The sequence below is a fragment of the Sapajus apella genome, unplaced genomic scaffold (assembly GCF_009761245.1).
Source record: "Sapajus apella isolate SASKATOON/1434 unplaced genomic scaffold, GSC_monkey_1.0 scaffold32, whole genome shotgun sequence".
Taxonomy (NCBI): Eukaryota; Metazoa; Chordata; class Mammalia; order Primates; family Cebidae; genus Sapajus; species Sapajus apella.
In genome coordinates, this window is record NW_022436972.1 from 20,097,772 (window position 1) to 20,115,753 (window position 17,982).

Genomic DNA, 17,982 nt, shown 5'->3' on the forward strand with positions numbered 1-17,982 from the left:
TTTTGGGACGGAGTTTCGCTCTTGTTACCCAGGCTGGAGTGCAATGGTGCGATCTCGGCTCACCGCAACCTCCGCCCCCTGGGTTCAGGCAATTCTCCTGCCTCAGCCTCCTGAGTAGCTGGGATTACAGGCACGCGCCACCATGCCCAGCTAATTTTTTGTATTTTTAGTAGAGACAGGGTTTCACCGTGTTGACCAGGATGGTCTCCATCTCTTGACCTCATGATCCACCCGCCTCGGCCTCCCAAAGTACTGGGATTACAGGCTTGAGCCACCGCGCCCGGCCCCGTATTATTTTCTTAAAGCAGATCCTTAAAATTGTAGGAGCCTTGCTTTGAGTCCCCCAAAGCCTGATCTGCCCAGACCCCAATGTCTTCTTTCAGTTCCAGTTCTCCTGTTTTTATTTGAAAGCCAGCTCACATTACAAAATCCAGACCACAAGCCATAGCTACCTCCCATCCCAGCAGGCTAGGATTTCATGAGGTTCTTAAGTCTGTATATATCTACTGACATAATCTGTCTGCAGGTTTCAGATAAAGATGGGACTAAAGTAGCTTAATGTATTAAAGGGATAGCCTCAGCCGTCAGGATATCCTAGCCAGAATCTGATTTGGGATCTCAAGTGGTGTCACCAGCGCCCTTTATAGGAAGGGTAGGGAGATGGGAGAGGCTCCTTCCTATGCCTGGACCTGGGAGGCCAGCCTCGGGCTAGTCTCAGTGGCAGCAAGGAAACCCCTTTCTTTATTATAAGAAGAGAACTTGCAGCCAGATGGTGATGAAGGGAGCGAGTGCTCTTTACGATGGGTTGTTTCAAATCTTCCACCTGGCAAGGGTCCAACACCATCGCAAAGGACTGTGAGCATGGTGTTTGGGGAACAGGAAGCAGAGGAAGGAGAGAAATAAACATCTGACCTTTCTAGAGTGACTTGGAGGCTGAGGATTCCTCTACCCCATTCCCACCACACTGCAAGCACGAAATCACAGTACCCTGACGTCAAAGGTTATTGAAGAGATTTTCTTATCTCCTGTCCAACATATAATTAAAATACCACTGGAGCCATAAATGGAACTAAAAGAGGCAGAAACAGAAATTAATTTTAAAAATAGATGTAATCCAACATATTAAAAATATGATCTCATCAGCATATAATCAATGTAAAAATGATCAGTAAGTTATTTTACAGTTTTTCTTGTTGTCTTTGAAATCCAGTGTGTGTCTTTACACTGCAGCACATCTTAGTCTGCACACTAAACTTTCTTTCCTGTCTTTATTTCATAAGCTAGACTTTATTCAAATTAGAGTTCTCTGTTCTGTGAAATACAATTGTTAAAATAATGAAAAGAGGCCAGGTGCAGTGGCTCATGCCTGTAATCCCAGCACTTTGGGAGGTGGGAGGATCACCTGGAGGGCTGGGTGTTTGAGACGAGCTGGGCAACATGGCAAAACCCTGTCTCTATTAAAATTCAAAAAATAGCCTGGCGTGGTGGTGGGCACCTGTAATCCCAGCTATTCAGGAGGCTGAGGAACAAGAATCGCTTGTACCCAGAAGGCGGAGGTTGCAGTGAGCTGAAATCGCACCACTGCACTCCAGCTTGGTCTCAAAAGTAAAATAAAATAATGAAAAGATAAACTGCAGACTGCAAGAAAATATTTTCAAAACACCTAGTTGATAAACTACTCATGACCAAATATGCAAAGAACTATTACAATCAATAATAAGAAACTAAAGAACCCAATTAAGGAATGGACAAAATCGTAAACATAAAGAAGATATATGGGGGGCAAATAAATATATTAGAGATGCTTAGTCATTTTTCTTGTTTTATTCATTAGAATTGTTAGTATTTTAAAATTTAGATTTTTAATTTTAGTATTTTCTTTTTTTTAATTCGGTCTCCGTAGAGACCATCAAAAATTGCTGATGCCGTCTATATTTCAAGTCGTCATGGCGAGGTATTGGGAAATTTTTCAATTAGCAATAATTGCGCCTCGGATAAACCTCATTAGCTACAATACTGCCACTGTGCAAAGCGTAATTTTCGTATTTTTAATACACCCATGTGCGGGTTTGTCACATGTGTATATTGTGTGATGCTGAGGTTTGGGCTTCTAACCATTCCACAGCCCAGGTAGTAAACACAGTGCCCCATACGTAGGTAGATTTTCAATCCTTCCCCTCCTCTGCTCCCACCTCTTGGAATCCCAAGTGTTTATTGTTCCCATCTTTGTGTCCATGTGTACCCAATGTTTAAGCTCCAACTTATAAGTGAGAACATGTGGTATCTGGTTTTCTGTTCCTGCCTTAGTTTGCCTAGGATAATGGCCTCCAGCTGCAACCACGTTGGTACATAGGTCAAAATTTTGTTCGTTTTTATGGCTGCATCATATTCCATGGTGTGTATGTACCACATTTTCTCCATGCAATCCTCCGTTGTTGGGTATCTGGGTTGATTCCATGTCTTTGCTACTATGAATAGTGCAGCCATAAATGTCCTAGTGCAGGTGGACACTAAATTTTCAACAAAGTGAAATGTGGCCCTAACAAAATAATAAAGTATGTTTAATGGAAAAACATATTCTACTGCTTCAGTTTTTACATTTATGTTAAATTAAATTGTATTAAAATTTAAGATCCTCAGTTGAACCAGCTATATTTCACATGATCTATACACGTGACTAGTATTGGAAGTACAGCTTGAAGACTGCTTCCTGGGCCTCTGGGGATAGCAGTTGATAGAATGGATGAAAATGTCTTTGTTTCTGGAATAATAGTAATAATAGCAGTAGTAAGTGTCTGGAAACCTCACAGAAAAGATGGAAGGCTTTGGAATTTGGAGAAAAGCAAAAAAGGAAAATCCAGGTGGTCAGGATTCCTATTACAGAATCTCATATCCCTGGAACAATAAGGAGCAGCAGTTATTACCGTGCTCATTAATATATTGCTTGTGTGATGAGTTGCTTAGAGTCTGACTCGTCTGCCAAGCTCTGTGGGGGTAGGAAATGGGCCTCTCTTATTCACCATAATATCTACGGAGCTCAGCACCGTGCCTGCTATCAGACCTCTGGGTACTGTTGAAAGAATAAATTCAAAAGCTGCACTCAACCTGTGAAGACAAGGTGAGGCAGGGTTTATGTGATTCTGCCCAGCATAAGCAAATCAGCCCAAACAGAGGGCTGCCATATGAGCAAGACTGGCAGACTACGGTTTAGCTAAAAACACAGCACTACCAAACTGGGTAGAGTGGCTCCATTTTACAGGTGAAACCATTTGCGGTATCAGTAAGCGACGGTAACTTCTTAAGCCCTGAAGCCCTACAGAACCTAGAGGGTTTCCAGCACCCCTAACCCTGAGGCCACTCTCCTTCCCACACAGGCCCTGTTTTCTTCCGGGTTCCTCTTCTTTTATTCCCTCCAGTTACAAGGAAATCATGTCTAAACAGGTTAGACTCTTAGCGGCGGAGAAGCACCGTTCCTCAGTGAGGAGTAGCATTAGTCTGGACTCTTCAGGGAAAATGACAGTAACGTAACTTCCGGAAGCTTCAAGGGGAACGCATCACGGAAGTACTCAGACTACGGGCCCCTGGACGGGACATAACTAGCGCAGCTCAGCCAGAAGCAGGTCACCAGCTGCGTCTCCTTCCTTCTCTACCCACCCCTCTTCCGGTCTCTGTCTCTCTTCGTCTCTCCCTCTCTCCGTCTCTCCCTCTCTCTGTCTCTCTTTTTTTCTGCAGACTGGCGTCCATCCGACTTCAACGACGCATGGGTCATACCCAGCCACCAGCGACCACGGGTGAGAGCCTCAGTGTCAGCCACGAGAGGGAGGTAGACAACTCTCTTGGGTTCAAATTTCAGAATCCCACCAGGGGCCCCTTTGACCAGCCCATCCAGGCGCCCTGCTCTGGATGAATTGATCGCGGCTGGGCCTGGGAAGTCCCAGCACCCTGACGCTAAGGACATTGAGGAGACTTTTCTTGTTGCCCTAGATTTGTGAGTGCAGCTCCAGTAAAGAGTGTGAAGTGTTAGTCCACCCACATTATGAACGCAGCCACCTCGGGGGTGCACCCAAGAGACTGCTCAGTTGTCCCTACAGCCCCCAGGCACCATGCCTGGTGGGAACCTCAGCCCATTCGAGGAGATGACTGGAGCGAGGGGAGGGACAGTTCCTGGGTGGTAGCGCTCCTGCGGCATGAGACAAGTCAAGGGTGGGAAAGGGGGGCTTTCCTTCTGGAGAAGGAATGCCCCAGGACAACCCTCTAGCGTGGTGGGCTGGAGTGGAGGGGGCCTGGATTCAGGGCCAGCTTCGCAGGCATGTGAGCCGTGCACGCGCACAGAATGGCCCCTCACTTGGTTTAATGCTCTGCTCTCGCCATCTTGGCGTTCTTAATACCTGTTAAACAAATCTGGGCCTGGTCCTGCAAACGGAGTGGCTAGTCCTGCTGGCCGTCCTTTCTCTCTTCAGATGCTGCCCAGACAGCGGGCATCCTATCCTGTGCCCACATCAACAGGAGAAAGATGTCAGAGCAAAGTGAGGGTGGCGTTGGGGCACCCAGTCCTCCCACTCCACTTGAGGTGGCAAGGCCAAGTGGGTTTCCACTGGTCCAGAAGACCCCATGAAGGAGAACTGGCAGCAAATTATCTTGTCCCTACCTTGACCCGAAACACCTGTCCTTGTGCCAAGAGACCCTAGCAGCAAGAGACTTGGGGCCTGTTCTGACGGTGGAGGCTGAAGAGGAATGGGGCACTGTGTCGGGCTTAGCAGGCTCTTCCACACCCGGGAACTGAGCCATACAGAGGCTCCGCTGGGCTCTTCAAGGACTCAAAATCTGGTGCTTCTTGAAGGCAGCCACGGGAGCTGACACATGAAGGATATTTGAGGAAGGAGGCCTGACAAGCAGCGAACTGCAGCTGAGTCCCGGCAGAGAGGAGCCTGGCCCCACCTCTCCACTCCTCTGACACTTCCTCCAGCTCCCAAGGAAAGAGATGGAAGAGGCATCCTCAGCCAGGTCCTGCTGCCATTCCGGTGGTGAGTCCTGGCACTTTGGGGGAAGGGCAAGATGAACTATGAAATGTCCCTGGGATGGGAAGCCTCAAACTGGGAAGGAATGAGCTTGAAAAATCTGAAAGTCACCTGAAAGTCTTGGGACCTGAGCTAGGTGTTGTGAAGGGATCCTTTATGCAGCAGGGGTACCAGGCGCATTCCCGGAGCCTGGCCGGGGGCAGTGAGCTGTGGAAAACACTGGCTTGATGTGTACAGATGGCGCCACAGCACTCATGAGGAAGGGGCTCTGGCAGACCTTGTGGAATGTGCCCATCCCAGAGGATCCACCTCCAGGAGGGGTGGGGCCCGGTGCCCCAGACTTGAGTGAGCTCACAGCCACGTGGGGGCCCAGCTGGCCAGGGTCCTAGAACCGCATGGGAATGTATGTTCCCTGAGATGGCTGCATTGTGTCTCCCTGCTGCAGACAGGCTGGGGCTCTGCATTCAGTACAAGCCCACTGAACACATTAGCAGATACCCTGAAGAGTGCCCTGGCATTTTTTCTGCATTGGTTCAGAGCCGTGGTTCACCAATGTTCTGCCAACACCAGAATTCTCTGCTGGAAAACTTGCTAAAACACACATCGTTTTGGCTTCTGGCCTAGGGTTTTGGATCATGAGGTCTGGGGTGGGGCCTGAGAATGGGCATTTCTGACACATTCCCAGACGACCACACAGAGAGCTGGCAATCTGTACATCTGCCTCACCTGGGAGGATCTGCTTCTGCAGGTAGGGATTCTGCCACCCTCACCATACTTTCTAGGCTCAGTGCCCTGGCTGACCTCTCCCTGAGAGCCTCACCAGCCGCCAGAAGTGACAGCAGGGACGAGTGGTTCTTTTCCCAACCTGTGTGTCTGGTACACTGGATCAGCAGGGACTCGGCATGGGTTTTATCTCCTTCCCAGCCCTGCCCAAGTTAGAGGTTCCAGCCCTTTGCTCCTCTGACAGTATCTGCTAGGTCTGTCCTGGAGATGACAGCCAGGCAGGCTTGTGGAATTAGAGGGCTGACAGGTGCCTCAGAAACCTGGCATGGTCCTTGGTCTCCGCACACCACCCAGTCTATTTGAAACATCTAACATCTTAGTTAACATCTGAGAGTGAGCTTGTCACTGCCTCTGCTTGATCTATCTTCCACTATTTTCCCCAGTGATAAAATATGTATAACACAAAACTCATCATTTCACCCATCCCAATTATTATTATTTTTTTAGATGGAGTCTCACTCTTTTGCCAGGCTGGGGTATAATGATGCGATCTCGGCTCACTGTAATCTCTGCCTCCCGGGTTCAAGCTATTCCCCTGGCTCAACCCCCCGAGTAGCTGGGACGACAGGCATGCGCCACCACACCCAGCTAGTTTTGTTTGTATTTTTAGCAAAGACAGGGTTTCACCATGTTGGTCAGGATGGTCTCGATCTTCTAACCTCGTGATCCACCTTCCTCAGCCTCCCAAAGTGCTGTGATTACAGGCGTGAGCCACCGCGCCCAGCCTCCAGTGATTTTTGAAGCGCACAACTCAGTGGTAATAAGCACATCCACATTGCTGTGCAGCCATCACCACCAGCCATATCCAAAACTTTTCTATGCTCCAAATAGAAACTCAGTATCCATTAAACAATAATACTCCAGTCTCCCACCCCTCGGCCCCTGGCAACCCCTATTCTAGGTTCCTTGTGTAAATGGAATCATAATATACCCTTTTGTGTCAGACTTAATTTGACCTAGTGCATCTTCAAGGTCACTGCATATTGTAGCACGTGTTACAGTTTCATTCCTTTTTGAGGGTGATGAATATTTTGTTCACAGACTTACCAGCTGGTGGACGCCTCAGTTGTTTCCACCTGTGTGCCATTGTGACCAATGCTGACATGAACATTGAGGCGCAAGGCGTAGCCCCTGCTTTCAGTTCTCTTGGGCATATACCCAGAAGTGGAATTGCTGGAGCGTAGGCTAATTCTATGGTTAATTTTTTTTTTTTTTTTGAGGAATTGTCACATTGTTTCCTACAGACATTGAATCTGACCACTCAGCTAGGCATTGTTCACCAGAAGCAAGGACCTGCTGAAAACCTCGCCAGTATCTTCCAAAAGGGACTTGAGGCAGGCCTTGGCCAAGGGACTTACAGCTCAAAGTCAACGTCAGAAGAGGCTTAACTAACCTCCTCACCTCTGCCGGTGGAAACTTAGCACTGCAGGAGCCCCTCCGAGGACCTGGCACCCAGTGCCCTCACTTTACAGAATGAGGAGATGGCAGCTCAGAGGGGTGAAGATGCCACATCATCTGGCTGGCTTCTTATTTGCCCAGGTCTCAATCCAAATGTCCCCTCCTCAGAGACCCTGGCTGCCCCGTCTAAGGTAGTCCTCCCACCCTCAATCACTCGCTAGCCTTTTTTTGTTTTCTGTGTGTTATAGTCTAAAATTATCTTACTCACGTATCTCCTACTTTTTTCTCTGTCTCCTCAAATAGATTAAGTTGGTGCCTTATCTGCCTTACTCAGGTCCCACCCCCAGCATCTGGAACTCTGCCTAGCAGACGGTAAGCACTCGAGTATTTTTACATAAATGAATGAAATATACATGCCTCACTAAAATGTATACACAGCTCTGTTTGTAAGAGATACACTGAGACCTTCATGATTCTCCCAAGCATAAAATCTTCCCCATAAAAATGAACAGCCAGTTTTTAAAACACAAAGCCACACAGAGATGCTCGCTAAGTGACTGATGACATGGAGTCTAAAGCGCCATGTTACCTCTGCAAATACCAGATCTCTGCTGTTTCTGCAGGGTGGGCTGGATACAGAAGGGTTAACGTTCCCCCAGGGAGTTGAGGTCTTTGATTATGATCATACCAATAATTTTCTTTCCATTAAGACGTTGAAGCCTTTTGGCTGTTCTAAGGATGACAGGAACGGTTTTCTAAGTAATGGTCTCTTCTGGTGTAAAAATGCTGTAGGTAATGGGAAGGAGAGAGAGGGACGTGGCCTCTCACCCCATCTCTGTATTCAATCGATGGTGCTGTTCCTGTTCTTGATGTTTTAATAGGACTCATCATGGATCGTGGCAGGATTGCCAGGAATGGCAGATGTGGTTTTACTATTTTTATCCTGATTGAACACTGAGCAGAGCAGGGTGAGACTTTGTCCTGAGCCTGAACTAGGGCTAACTGGGGGGTGGGGAGGTGAAACCACCACGAGCCACACAACCTGCCCAGGGCCTGGGGATTTCTGCTTGTGGCTTGGTGCTCCCCTCTGCTCCCCCTTGCCCAGAGACCTCTGTCCTGGCCTCTTAGTTGCTGTGGCTCTGCCGAGACCGAGCTGCTTGTCCTTGGCCGGGCTAAGCTGTCCACGTTCCCTGCAGTGGCGGTGGGATCAGGAGGGACAAAGCAGAGCAAGGGACGCAGCCCAGAGGGAGTCAGACAGCCTGTGGCCTCTCAGTGGTCCTGCCAAGGTAACTGCTGGGACGGGGACAGCCCTGGGGCACCAGGGAGGAAAGTCACATCTCTTTTCTCAGTCTGCTGTGTCTCTTCCCTCCTCTTCCTCTTCACCAAGCCATACTCCTCCCTCCACGTGGCCAGCTCCTTTGAATGACTCTCTCCACCTGACTTAGGTCGCTGTACCCCTGTGACTCTGCTGACCTCATGTGTATTTATGATGGGCCTGTCCTCTTTGAGGGCAGCATCTGCTTCTTCATGGGTGTTCATGTATTTAATGCAAAAAAAGGAGTGGCGGCTGAGGGTACACATGAGGAGCTGTAGCCTAGGAGGCGAGGGCAGAGAGAAGCAACCAGAGAGGTTGTGGGGGTTGCAGAGCAGTGGAGAGGCATGAGTGGCGAGGGAGGCGAGGACATCACGGGAAAGATAAGGCTGTGGAGCCCTACAGAGACAGAGACAGAGAGGTCGCGAGAGGGAGAAGGCACCAAAAGAAGTTTTGGGAGTCAAGAATTAGAAAATCGCCAGAGAACCTGGAAAGGTAGCAATTTTGTCACTGTCACAAAGGAAAAAACTAGATGGAAGAGTTAAGTGAATGAAGGGTAATCACCTGTGCTAGTTAAGATGTCCCTTCCAACAGCTCACAGAGTATACATTGATGTGCCCATGTATTGAGACCTTCAAAAATACTCATGTCCACAGCTGAACATGTTGGTTCTTGTCTGTAATCCCAGCACTGTGGGACACCAAGTCCAGGACTTTGAGACCAGCCTGGGCAACATACTGAGACCTTGTCTATACAAAAAAAAAAAAAAAAAAAAAAAAAGTCCGGTGTGGTGGCTCATGCCTGTAATCCCAGCACTTTGGGAGGCTGAGGTGGGTGGATCATCTGAGGTCGGAAGTTCGAGACCAGCCTAACATGGAGAAACCCTGTCTCTACTAAAAATACAAAATTAGCCCGGCGTGGTGGCAGGTGCCTGTAATCCCAGCTACTCGGGAGGCTGAGGCAGGAGAATTGCCTGAACCCAGGAGGCAGAGGTTGCGGTGAGTCGAGATTGTGATCGCACCATTGCACTCCAGCCTGGGCAACGAGCGAAACTCCCTCTCAAAAAAAAAAAAAAAAAGAACAAAATTAGCCAGGCATGGGTGTAGTGGCACACTCCTATAAACCTAGCTACTTAGGAGGCTGAGGTGGGAGGACTGCTTGAGCCCAGGAGGTCAAGGCAACAGTGAGCTGAGATCAGACCACTGCACTCCAGCCTGGGTGACAGAGCAAGACCCTGTCTGAAAGCAAACGAATAAACAAAAAAACTCATATCCTTTGGCTCAAAATTTTATTTCTAGGCATAGCGTATAGACAAAGATGGAGGCATAAGGTTAGTTACCCCAGCACTATTTATAATTGTGGGAAATGAAAACTGCCCAAGTATCCAACTTGAATATCAGAGATGAAATGTCAGTTAACCATTACCATTATTATAAATATTTAATTACCTAGGAGTACAATATTGTGTTAAATCAAACTTTAGGGTGTAAGACACTATATTAAATATGAGCCAAAATCTGTAAAATAAAAAATCGGCAACAAATCTGTCAATCTATCCACCTACCATCTACTTCTGTAGCTCCACAGAGAAATGGACTAAAGAGGGAATCTGTACATTAGTAGTCAGTGGTTATGTCTGTACTGAGACCTATGAGGGATTTTTCTGTGTATTTTCTAAATTTCTGTAGTAAAACAGGGAGACAGAAGGAGTTGCTTTTAAAATGAAATGAGCCTGTTGTGAAGGTAGAAGCAAGGAATGAAGATTGTCTTGTAAAAAGTCCTGCAGTGAAGTGGCAAGAATAAAGAAAGCAGTAACTTAAGGGGGAGCCGGTTTGGGAAAGCTTGGCTTAGTGTCATTTTATTTTATTTTTAGAGATGGGGTCTTGCTATGTTGCCCAGCCTGGTCTTAAACTCTTGATGTTAAGTCCTCCCTAGCCTTGGTCTCCAAAAGTGCTGGGATTACATGTGTGCACCACTGTGCCCGGTTCAGTTTGGGTTTATTTTTGAAGACAGGATGCTATAGACCATCCTTTTAAGCAGAGGAGAATGCTAATAGAGAGGGTGAAACTGAAGACTCAAAAGAAGGGCAGTCATTCATGAGAATGACCCTGGCCTCAAGTGGTCCTCAAGAAGTCAGCTTAGCAACTGACTAAGAGAGGCTGGTCTGGTAGGGAAGAGGGTCTGAAGCTGGGGCCATTGCCGCTGGCCCTCCCAGGTCTTCTTCTGTTAAAGGCTCTCACCTGCAGGTGCAGGGCTGCAAAACAGAGCCATCGTGGACACCTTCCTCCAGGATCCTGTCTACTCTTCTTTGGGTGTCTCCTGTGCCCATCTTTTTCTTCCTATTCTCACTTCCATTGTTAGCTTCAAATCCTAATGTCTCCAAGGGATGATCAAAATCCCTGCCCTTTAACCTCCACCTCCAGCCGCCCCTGCTGTCCGCATCCTCCACTGTGCTTGCTTTCCCTGGCTTGGGGGTCTTTGGCTGTGCTGTTCCCTTTTCTTAGAATCCCCCCAATACCTTCTCTGGGCCAATTCCTGGTCATCCTCCAGACTCAGCTCCAGCATCCCTCCTAGGGAGGCCTCTCATTCTTCCACTCAGTTCCAGCCTGTCCGGAGAATTCTGCCCTGGTGTTTGTCCTGGCACTGAGCAGGCTGTGCCATGTGCCTTTACTTCTCTGGGTGCCCCATAGGATGGTGTGAAGACTGGCCACACTTCTTCATTTTTTGAGACAGAGTCTCACTTTCTTGCTAAGCTGGAGTGCAGTGGCGCAATCTCGGCCCACTGCAACCTCCGCCTCCCAGGCTCAAGTGATTCTCCTGCCTCAGACTCCCAACAGGTATGAACCAGCTAAGTTTTTGTATTTTTACCAAAAAAAATGTATTTTTAGTAGAGACAGGGTTTCATTGATAGTCTTGATCTCCTGACCTCATGATCCTCCTGCCTCGGCCTCCCAAAGTGCTGAGATTATAGGCATGAGCCACCGTGCCCGGCCGGGGCCACGCTTCTATCTGCCATCTTAACCCTAACATCTGACCTGATATCTGGGACTCAGTGAATGCTTGGTGAGTTTTGTTGAAGGAAGGAGTGAAGCACACAGCTTATTCCATTCAAGGAAATGATGAGGGGGAAGGAACCAACATTTATCTCATATCTACTCAGGCATTGTACAAAGTGTTAGTATCCTAAATGCTGTGAATATGCTATTTCAATAAGTCTCAGATAACACAGGGAGGCAAAGGTTATTATTACTCTTTTGCAGATGAGGACACAGGCTTAGAGAGGGAAGCAGTTCACTAGAATGTACCCAATTTGCACATAATTAGCACCCATGGCTAACTCCAAAGTCCCCATACGGACAGACTATATCATCCCTCTATCTCCTTCTTCAAGAAACTTCCTGGTGATTGATTGCCACGTTTAGGGAACTAGAAAGTTATTCCTTTCCATAAAAGTTTAGAGTTTCTAACAAATAGCTTTAAATTGTGCACACATCTTTAAATAGCTATTTCTTGTCTTCACATCAGGCTGAGAGATCCTCGCAGGCAGGAACTGTCTTATCTTTCTACAACCCAAGGTCCTTGGGAAGTTGTAAGTATTGTGTAAATATTTCCTGACCTGATTATCAATCAAATTATTCGTGATTTATTAAGTGAAACTAGGATGTTGAATTTTCTGGAGTGAGGGGAGGAAGTATTTTTGAGCAGATGGCCTATTCCAGCACTCATCAAATTATACTAGATGGGTCATTTTCTAAGCACAGGGCCAGCCCTGAGGCTGTAGAGAGAACACATTTAAATTCATGATGAATTCATTTAAAATTCCAGGACAAGAAATCTTTCAGGAGCACTAATGACATCCCCATTTAAAACTAAATTAATTCTGTATGGTTTAAATGTTGTTATAGTGAAGTCCAAACGAACGTAATTATGATGAGGCCCTGCCTCTGAAAAGAAATCCATTAACGGAGTCAACCATTATAGTTTAGCTATTCATTAATACTGCTTGACATGATGCTACGTCACTCTTCTCCGTGCGTTTAGTCAATACATATTTATGGAGCACCTGTTCCAGCCGTGCAGGGGATGGGGTGCTGAGAAAAACCCCACAGAAATGGAAGGCATGGTCCTGCCCTGTAGCTCCTCATGGCCCCACGTGTGGTCTCACGGCCGGCAGCATTGGCATCTCCTGGGAGCTTGTTAGAAATGCAGGATCTCCTTTGGGTATATACACAGTAATGGGATTGCTGGGTCAAATGGAATTTCTATTTCTAGATCCTTGAGGAATCGCCACACTGTCTTCCACAATGGTTGAACTAATTTACACTCCCACCAACAGTGCAAAGCATTCCTATTTGTCCACATCGTCGCCAGCATCTGTTGTCTCCAGATTTTTTAACGATCGCCATTCTAACTGGTGTGAGGTGGTATCTCAAAGTGGTTTTGATTTTCGTTTCTCTAATGATCAGTGATGACAAACATTTTTTCATGTTTGTTGGCTGCATTAATTGTCTTCTTTTGAAAAGTTCCTGTTTATAGCCTTTGCCGACTTTTTGATGGGGTTGCTCTATTATAAAGACACATGCACACGTATGTTCGTTGCGGCACTGTTTACAATAGCAAAGACTTGGAATCAACCCAAATGCCCATCAAGGATAGACTGGATAAAGAAAATGTGGTGCATATATATCATGGAATACTAAGCAGCCTTAAAAAAGGATGAGTTCATGTCCTTTGCAAGGACATGGATGAATCTGGAAACCATCATTCTCAGCAAACTGACACAAGAACAGAAAACCAAACACCACATGTTCTCACTCATAAGTGGGTGTTGAACAATGAGAACACATGGACACAGGGAGAGGAGCATCACACACTGGGGTCTGTTAGGGGGTGGGGGACTAGGAGAGTGATAGCAGGGGGTGGGGAGATTGGGGAGGGATAACATTAGGAGAAATACTTAATGTAGGTGATGGGGAGATGGAGGCAGCAAACCACCATGGCATGTGTGTACCTATGTAACCATCCTACAAGATTGGCACATGCACCCCAGAACTTAAAGTATATAAAAAAAAAACAGAAATGCAGGATCTCTGACCACCACCCCCCCGCGAGACCTACTAAATCAGAGTCTCCAGTTTAGCCACATCCCCAGATTTGTATGGCCATTAAAATTTCAGAAACACCATGGAAATCATGATCATCCTGTTGGCAATATGGGACCGTCAAATGAGCTAATTGCTGAATGACATAAAATCTTCTTAAAAAGGCTTACCCACCTGACTAGTGTATTTACTCCTGTGACTTGAATCGCCCCACCTCACCACCCTTATAATCTCCTTTCTCTGCATTGTTTTTTCTTTTTTCATGATATTTATCACCTTCTAACATATTACGTACCACATATTTATTGTATATGTGGCTCACTTCGTCTCCTCCTCCTAGAATTTAAGCCCATAGGGGTCTTTGTCCATTTTGCTCACTGATACATCCTAAGCAGATATATCAGTGTATGGATTGGAGCTCTCCAAGGCCCGGATTCTTCTGATGTTTCTGTAGCCCCCAGCACAGTCAGAGGCTTTCTAAGTGCAGAACAAATCTTTCTTAATAATCAGATGAAGCTGGGCTCGAAGGCTCACACCTGTAATCCCAGCACTTTGGGAAGCTGAGGTGGGCAGATCACTTGAGGTCAGGAGTTCAAGACCAGCCTGCCCAACGTAGTGAAACACTGTGTCTACTAAAGATACAAAACTTAGCCGGGCGTGGTGGCATGCACCTGTAATCCCAGCTACTCGGGAAGCTGAGGCAGGAGAATCACTTGGACCCAGGAGGCAGAGGTTGCAGTGAGCTGAAATCACATCGCTGCACTCCAGCCTGAGCAACAGAGTAAGTCTCCATCTCAAAAAAAAGAAAAAAAAAAAACAAAAAACCAAACCATAAAACAAAAATCTCAAATGAAGATATGCCTGGCTGCTTCCAGAGCCCAAATACCCTTCCTTCCCTGGGTCTTCAGCTTGTCTCCTTGGTCTGAGTCTTGCCGGCCTCATGGCTAGTGTGACCATATCATCTGGATTGGGACACCTTTGATATTTCTTGGGTGGGTGGTGGTGAGGAATTATTAATAGTTCTGTAGCAGGTACAAATTGGGACCATTTCAAGCAACTATACTGTTAACTTACAGGACCTACTAAGTTCTGTTTCAGTCTACAATCCAGTTCCAGGAGGATGGATCTGAAAGTTGCTTCCATGTTAGTTCTTCTGATATAAACTCAGATTTGAATATGTGTGTAGCAAAATACACAGATTTGAATATGTGTGTGCCACTTGTCCCCCTGAGATACCCTTATGACAAAAAAAGTGAGATCATTTAGGTTGTACATTTGCATTTTTGTTTTTATGGTATACAGTATTGCTACTTTTGTTGGAAAGGGAGAAAGGCAAACATACTTATTTTTCCAGAATTGGCTTTTATGCAGACAGTATTGTCTATCCCAGTGCTAAGCCAAGGAAACAGCAAGTGAAAGAACTTGGGGGTTGGGGGTTAGGGGTGGTGGGAGGCAGGACCCTGCAGCGCTTCAGAGTTTCGGTTTGGCTGGGTCTTCTCCCCTCTGTTTCTTGCACTAACAGGGCCTAGACCTCTTTCTCAAAATGAAAACCAAACCAAAACAACAAAACAAACAGCTCTCGCCCCAAAACCTACCTTTCCTGCGTTCTGTTACGCATCCCAAGTATATATACGTATTATTCTATTTATCTTTTTTTTTTTTTTTTTTTTGCAGGAGTGGGGAAACATTTGATATATTTTCATGAGTATTTAACCATACATTGTGGGAGAGATAGCTTATTATGCTACCTTTAGTAAAGCACAGACTGACAACCATCCTGTCACTGGGACACCAGCCTCGTTACTGAAGGTGTTATGTAAGGCTATGTGATGTTCACCTATGCTGTCCTGTCTCTCCACTGAGTTCTAAGCTTGTTGGGGAAGGGATCGTGGCATATATTTTTTTCTAAGTCTAGACTCATTTAGTTGCAAAGAACTAATTCAACTCAAATTAGGTCAAGTTTTTAATAAATGCCTTATTAGAAGGTTATAGTAACATCTCACACCACCACAGAACGAAGAGCAGGAGGAACAGCAGACCTGCAGACAACAGGAAGGGTGCTTGGAACAGAGCCGTCTCACCAGCCTTCAGAGCCATGGGGTCTCCCTCATCTTTGTGTTCCTCTGTCTCCTTTCTCAGCCCACTTTCTCTCCATGCCTGTCCTCCCCCCGCCACACACAAAAACATCTTTCCTTGACTTTGTGTTTTTCCAATGGATGCCCTAGGCAGCCCGGGTGGGACAATTCTGTGTTAAGCTGATTGTCAGGTGCATTGGTGCATATTTTGCATCCCCCAATGAATGCCAGTGACATCTCCTTACTTGTTCATTGTGGCAACCTGAAATACCTCAATGCCTTCCCAAATGACCCCAACTCTGTGATAAGATGGGTACAGCATCCACTTCCAACACAGTTTCAGTGTCTTCAGTTCTAATTTTCCAGAGAGAAACTGATTGATTATCCTGCAACCATTAAATTGGACCCTGTCCACTCAGCCATGACTGGAAGGCTGCCAAGTCCTGCCCCTTCTGTAGGAGCTGAGAGAGGGATTATTCCCAGAGAGGGGTCTGTGATGAGGCAGTTATCCCCAGGAAATTATCTATTTTTTCGCTCCTTGCTCCTGGACATCGAGCTTTTGGTAAGTACCTATAAATATGTATTAACTGTTGATTGACTAAAGGATGGGGCCAGTGGAAGCTATGGGATAATGAGACAGCCAAGTATAAAGGGGTTACCGGAGAACCTCCAACCCACCTGGGTGTGGAGCCTCTTGAAATTCACGAGGTTCCCCAGGGGTAGGGGAGGAGCCTGGCCTTTCCAGTTCCAGTGTGGTACCTGGGATTCTATCTGTGAGGTGGGAAGCCAGCTAGCTAGCAGGACTTTCGCTTTGCCGAGAGTTCCTATTTCCCTTTTTTCCCTTTTTGTCCAACAAATTCCATTTTTCTCATTCTTCAAAGTGTCTGCAAGCCTAATCTCTCATGGTTGTGTGACAAAGACCTCGTTTTCGCTGAACCAAGGAGAAAGTCCTAAACAGTAATAGTCATGTTTGCTCGGGAGGCCCAGTTTCTGTGCTGTCTCTCGCCACACTTTTGAGCCAATACCTACAAGTCATCTATTTTCCCTTCTTTTTTCTTTTGAATGCCAACCTTAACTCTGTCTTTCATTTTCTCTATTTCCACTATCCCTTATTAAGCATTTTCTGTGCCCCTTTCAACCTTTTATGTCCATAAACATGTGACCTTAGTGGTTCTCACTCCTCTTTGCATACCAGATAATGTAATATTAACTTACTAAAACTTGAATATACTATGTTGTAATCACAAGAATATATGAAAATGCGCTAATTTACCCCCAAATTAACATACTTTTTGCTTATGTGTTTGCTTTGCACAGCTGTTCACTATTTGAAGAGGCCATCACAATGCTCAGAAGATAATCAAAGAAGCTACTTAAGAATAACATGCCCTTTTAAAAAATAAAAAACAAACAATCCCCATGCTGAACTTGGAATGGTAATGAGCTTGGGCAGGAACCCAACTGCGACCTCCATGGCCAACCCACCCAGCTGGGATATTTGCATTTTACACAAACCATTTTATGATGCTATAAATTTCACATTTTTACAGTTACAGGTCTTAATCATCATGAAAACCATTTCTGCACGTATCTTTGGTAAACGGAATTAAAATTTCCACATGATCTGAATACGCTAAATTGTTAATAGCTTCTCTAGGGCTTTGCAGCTTGCTTTGACCTCTGATGATCTCATCATTGTTTAGGCATATAAAAATCACAATTTAGGCTGATGAGCCTAATTTAAGTCTGCAGGCAATTTTCAGTCCATTTTTGCTGCTTTTTCATGTTCTTCACCATAAAAGAAGCCATTTTATAAGCAACCTGGGTACCAAATTGCAGACCTCAGTTAACAAACCTGGCATATATTACAAACATCACTGTATCTATTGCCGTTCTCTGAAGCATTCGTTTGTAACATTCAATCACAATGTGTAATCCTTGGGTTGTCAGTTTTATTCAGCAGTTGGCCCTTAAACACATCTGCTCTTCCATTTAAAATTTTCTTCTTAGAGATGGTTTTAACCTCATTCATTTGAAGTTTTGAATTTGTTCTTTTTATACTTGCTTTAATTTTAGGTCATACAGCTTTTTGAAGCACACTCAAGCAAATTTCTTGGATCTAGATAAGCATTTGATTTAAAAGTTGTCTTTGAGCTGTTTAATAACTGTTCTTGTGAATATTGTGTGCTCGATGGGAATTCTTCTGAGTTTTTCATTCACTGGGATTTTCTTGATCAATTCGGTATGTTTTGGGTAAAGAACATAAGATAGGGGATGTGTTCATAAGACAATAA

The 17,982-nt window shown here is 45.8% G+C and overlaps 1 long non-coding RNA gene and 1 other non-coding gene across 2 annotated transcripts; one reads left to right on the plus strand and one right to left on the minus strand.

Annotated features, from left to right (window-relative positions):
• Positions 1-1,894: 1,894 nt before the first annotated feature.
• Positions 1,895-2,034, minus strand: LOC116562550. Its single transcript, XR_004274005.1, has one exon. It is a non-coding gene; the product is annotated as a U4 spliceosomal RNA (small nuclear RNA).
• A 4,992-nt stretch (positions 2,035-7,026) lies between these two features.
• On the plus strand, positions 7,027-17,311 carry LOC116562453. Its single transcript, XR_004273951.1, has 3 exons — positions 7,027-7,571; positions 12,037-12,100; positions 15,288-17,311. It is a non-coding gene; the product is annotated as an uncharacterized LOC116562453 (long non-coding RNA).
• Positions 17,312-17,982: the final 671 nt, after the last annotated feature.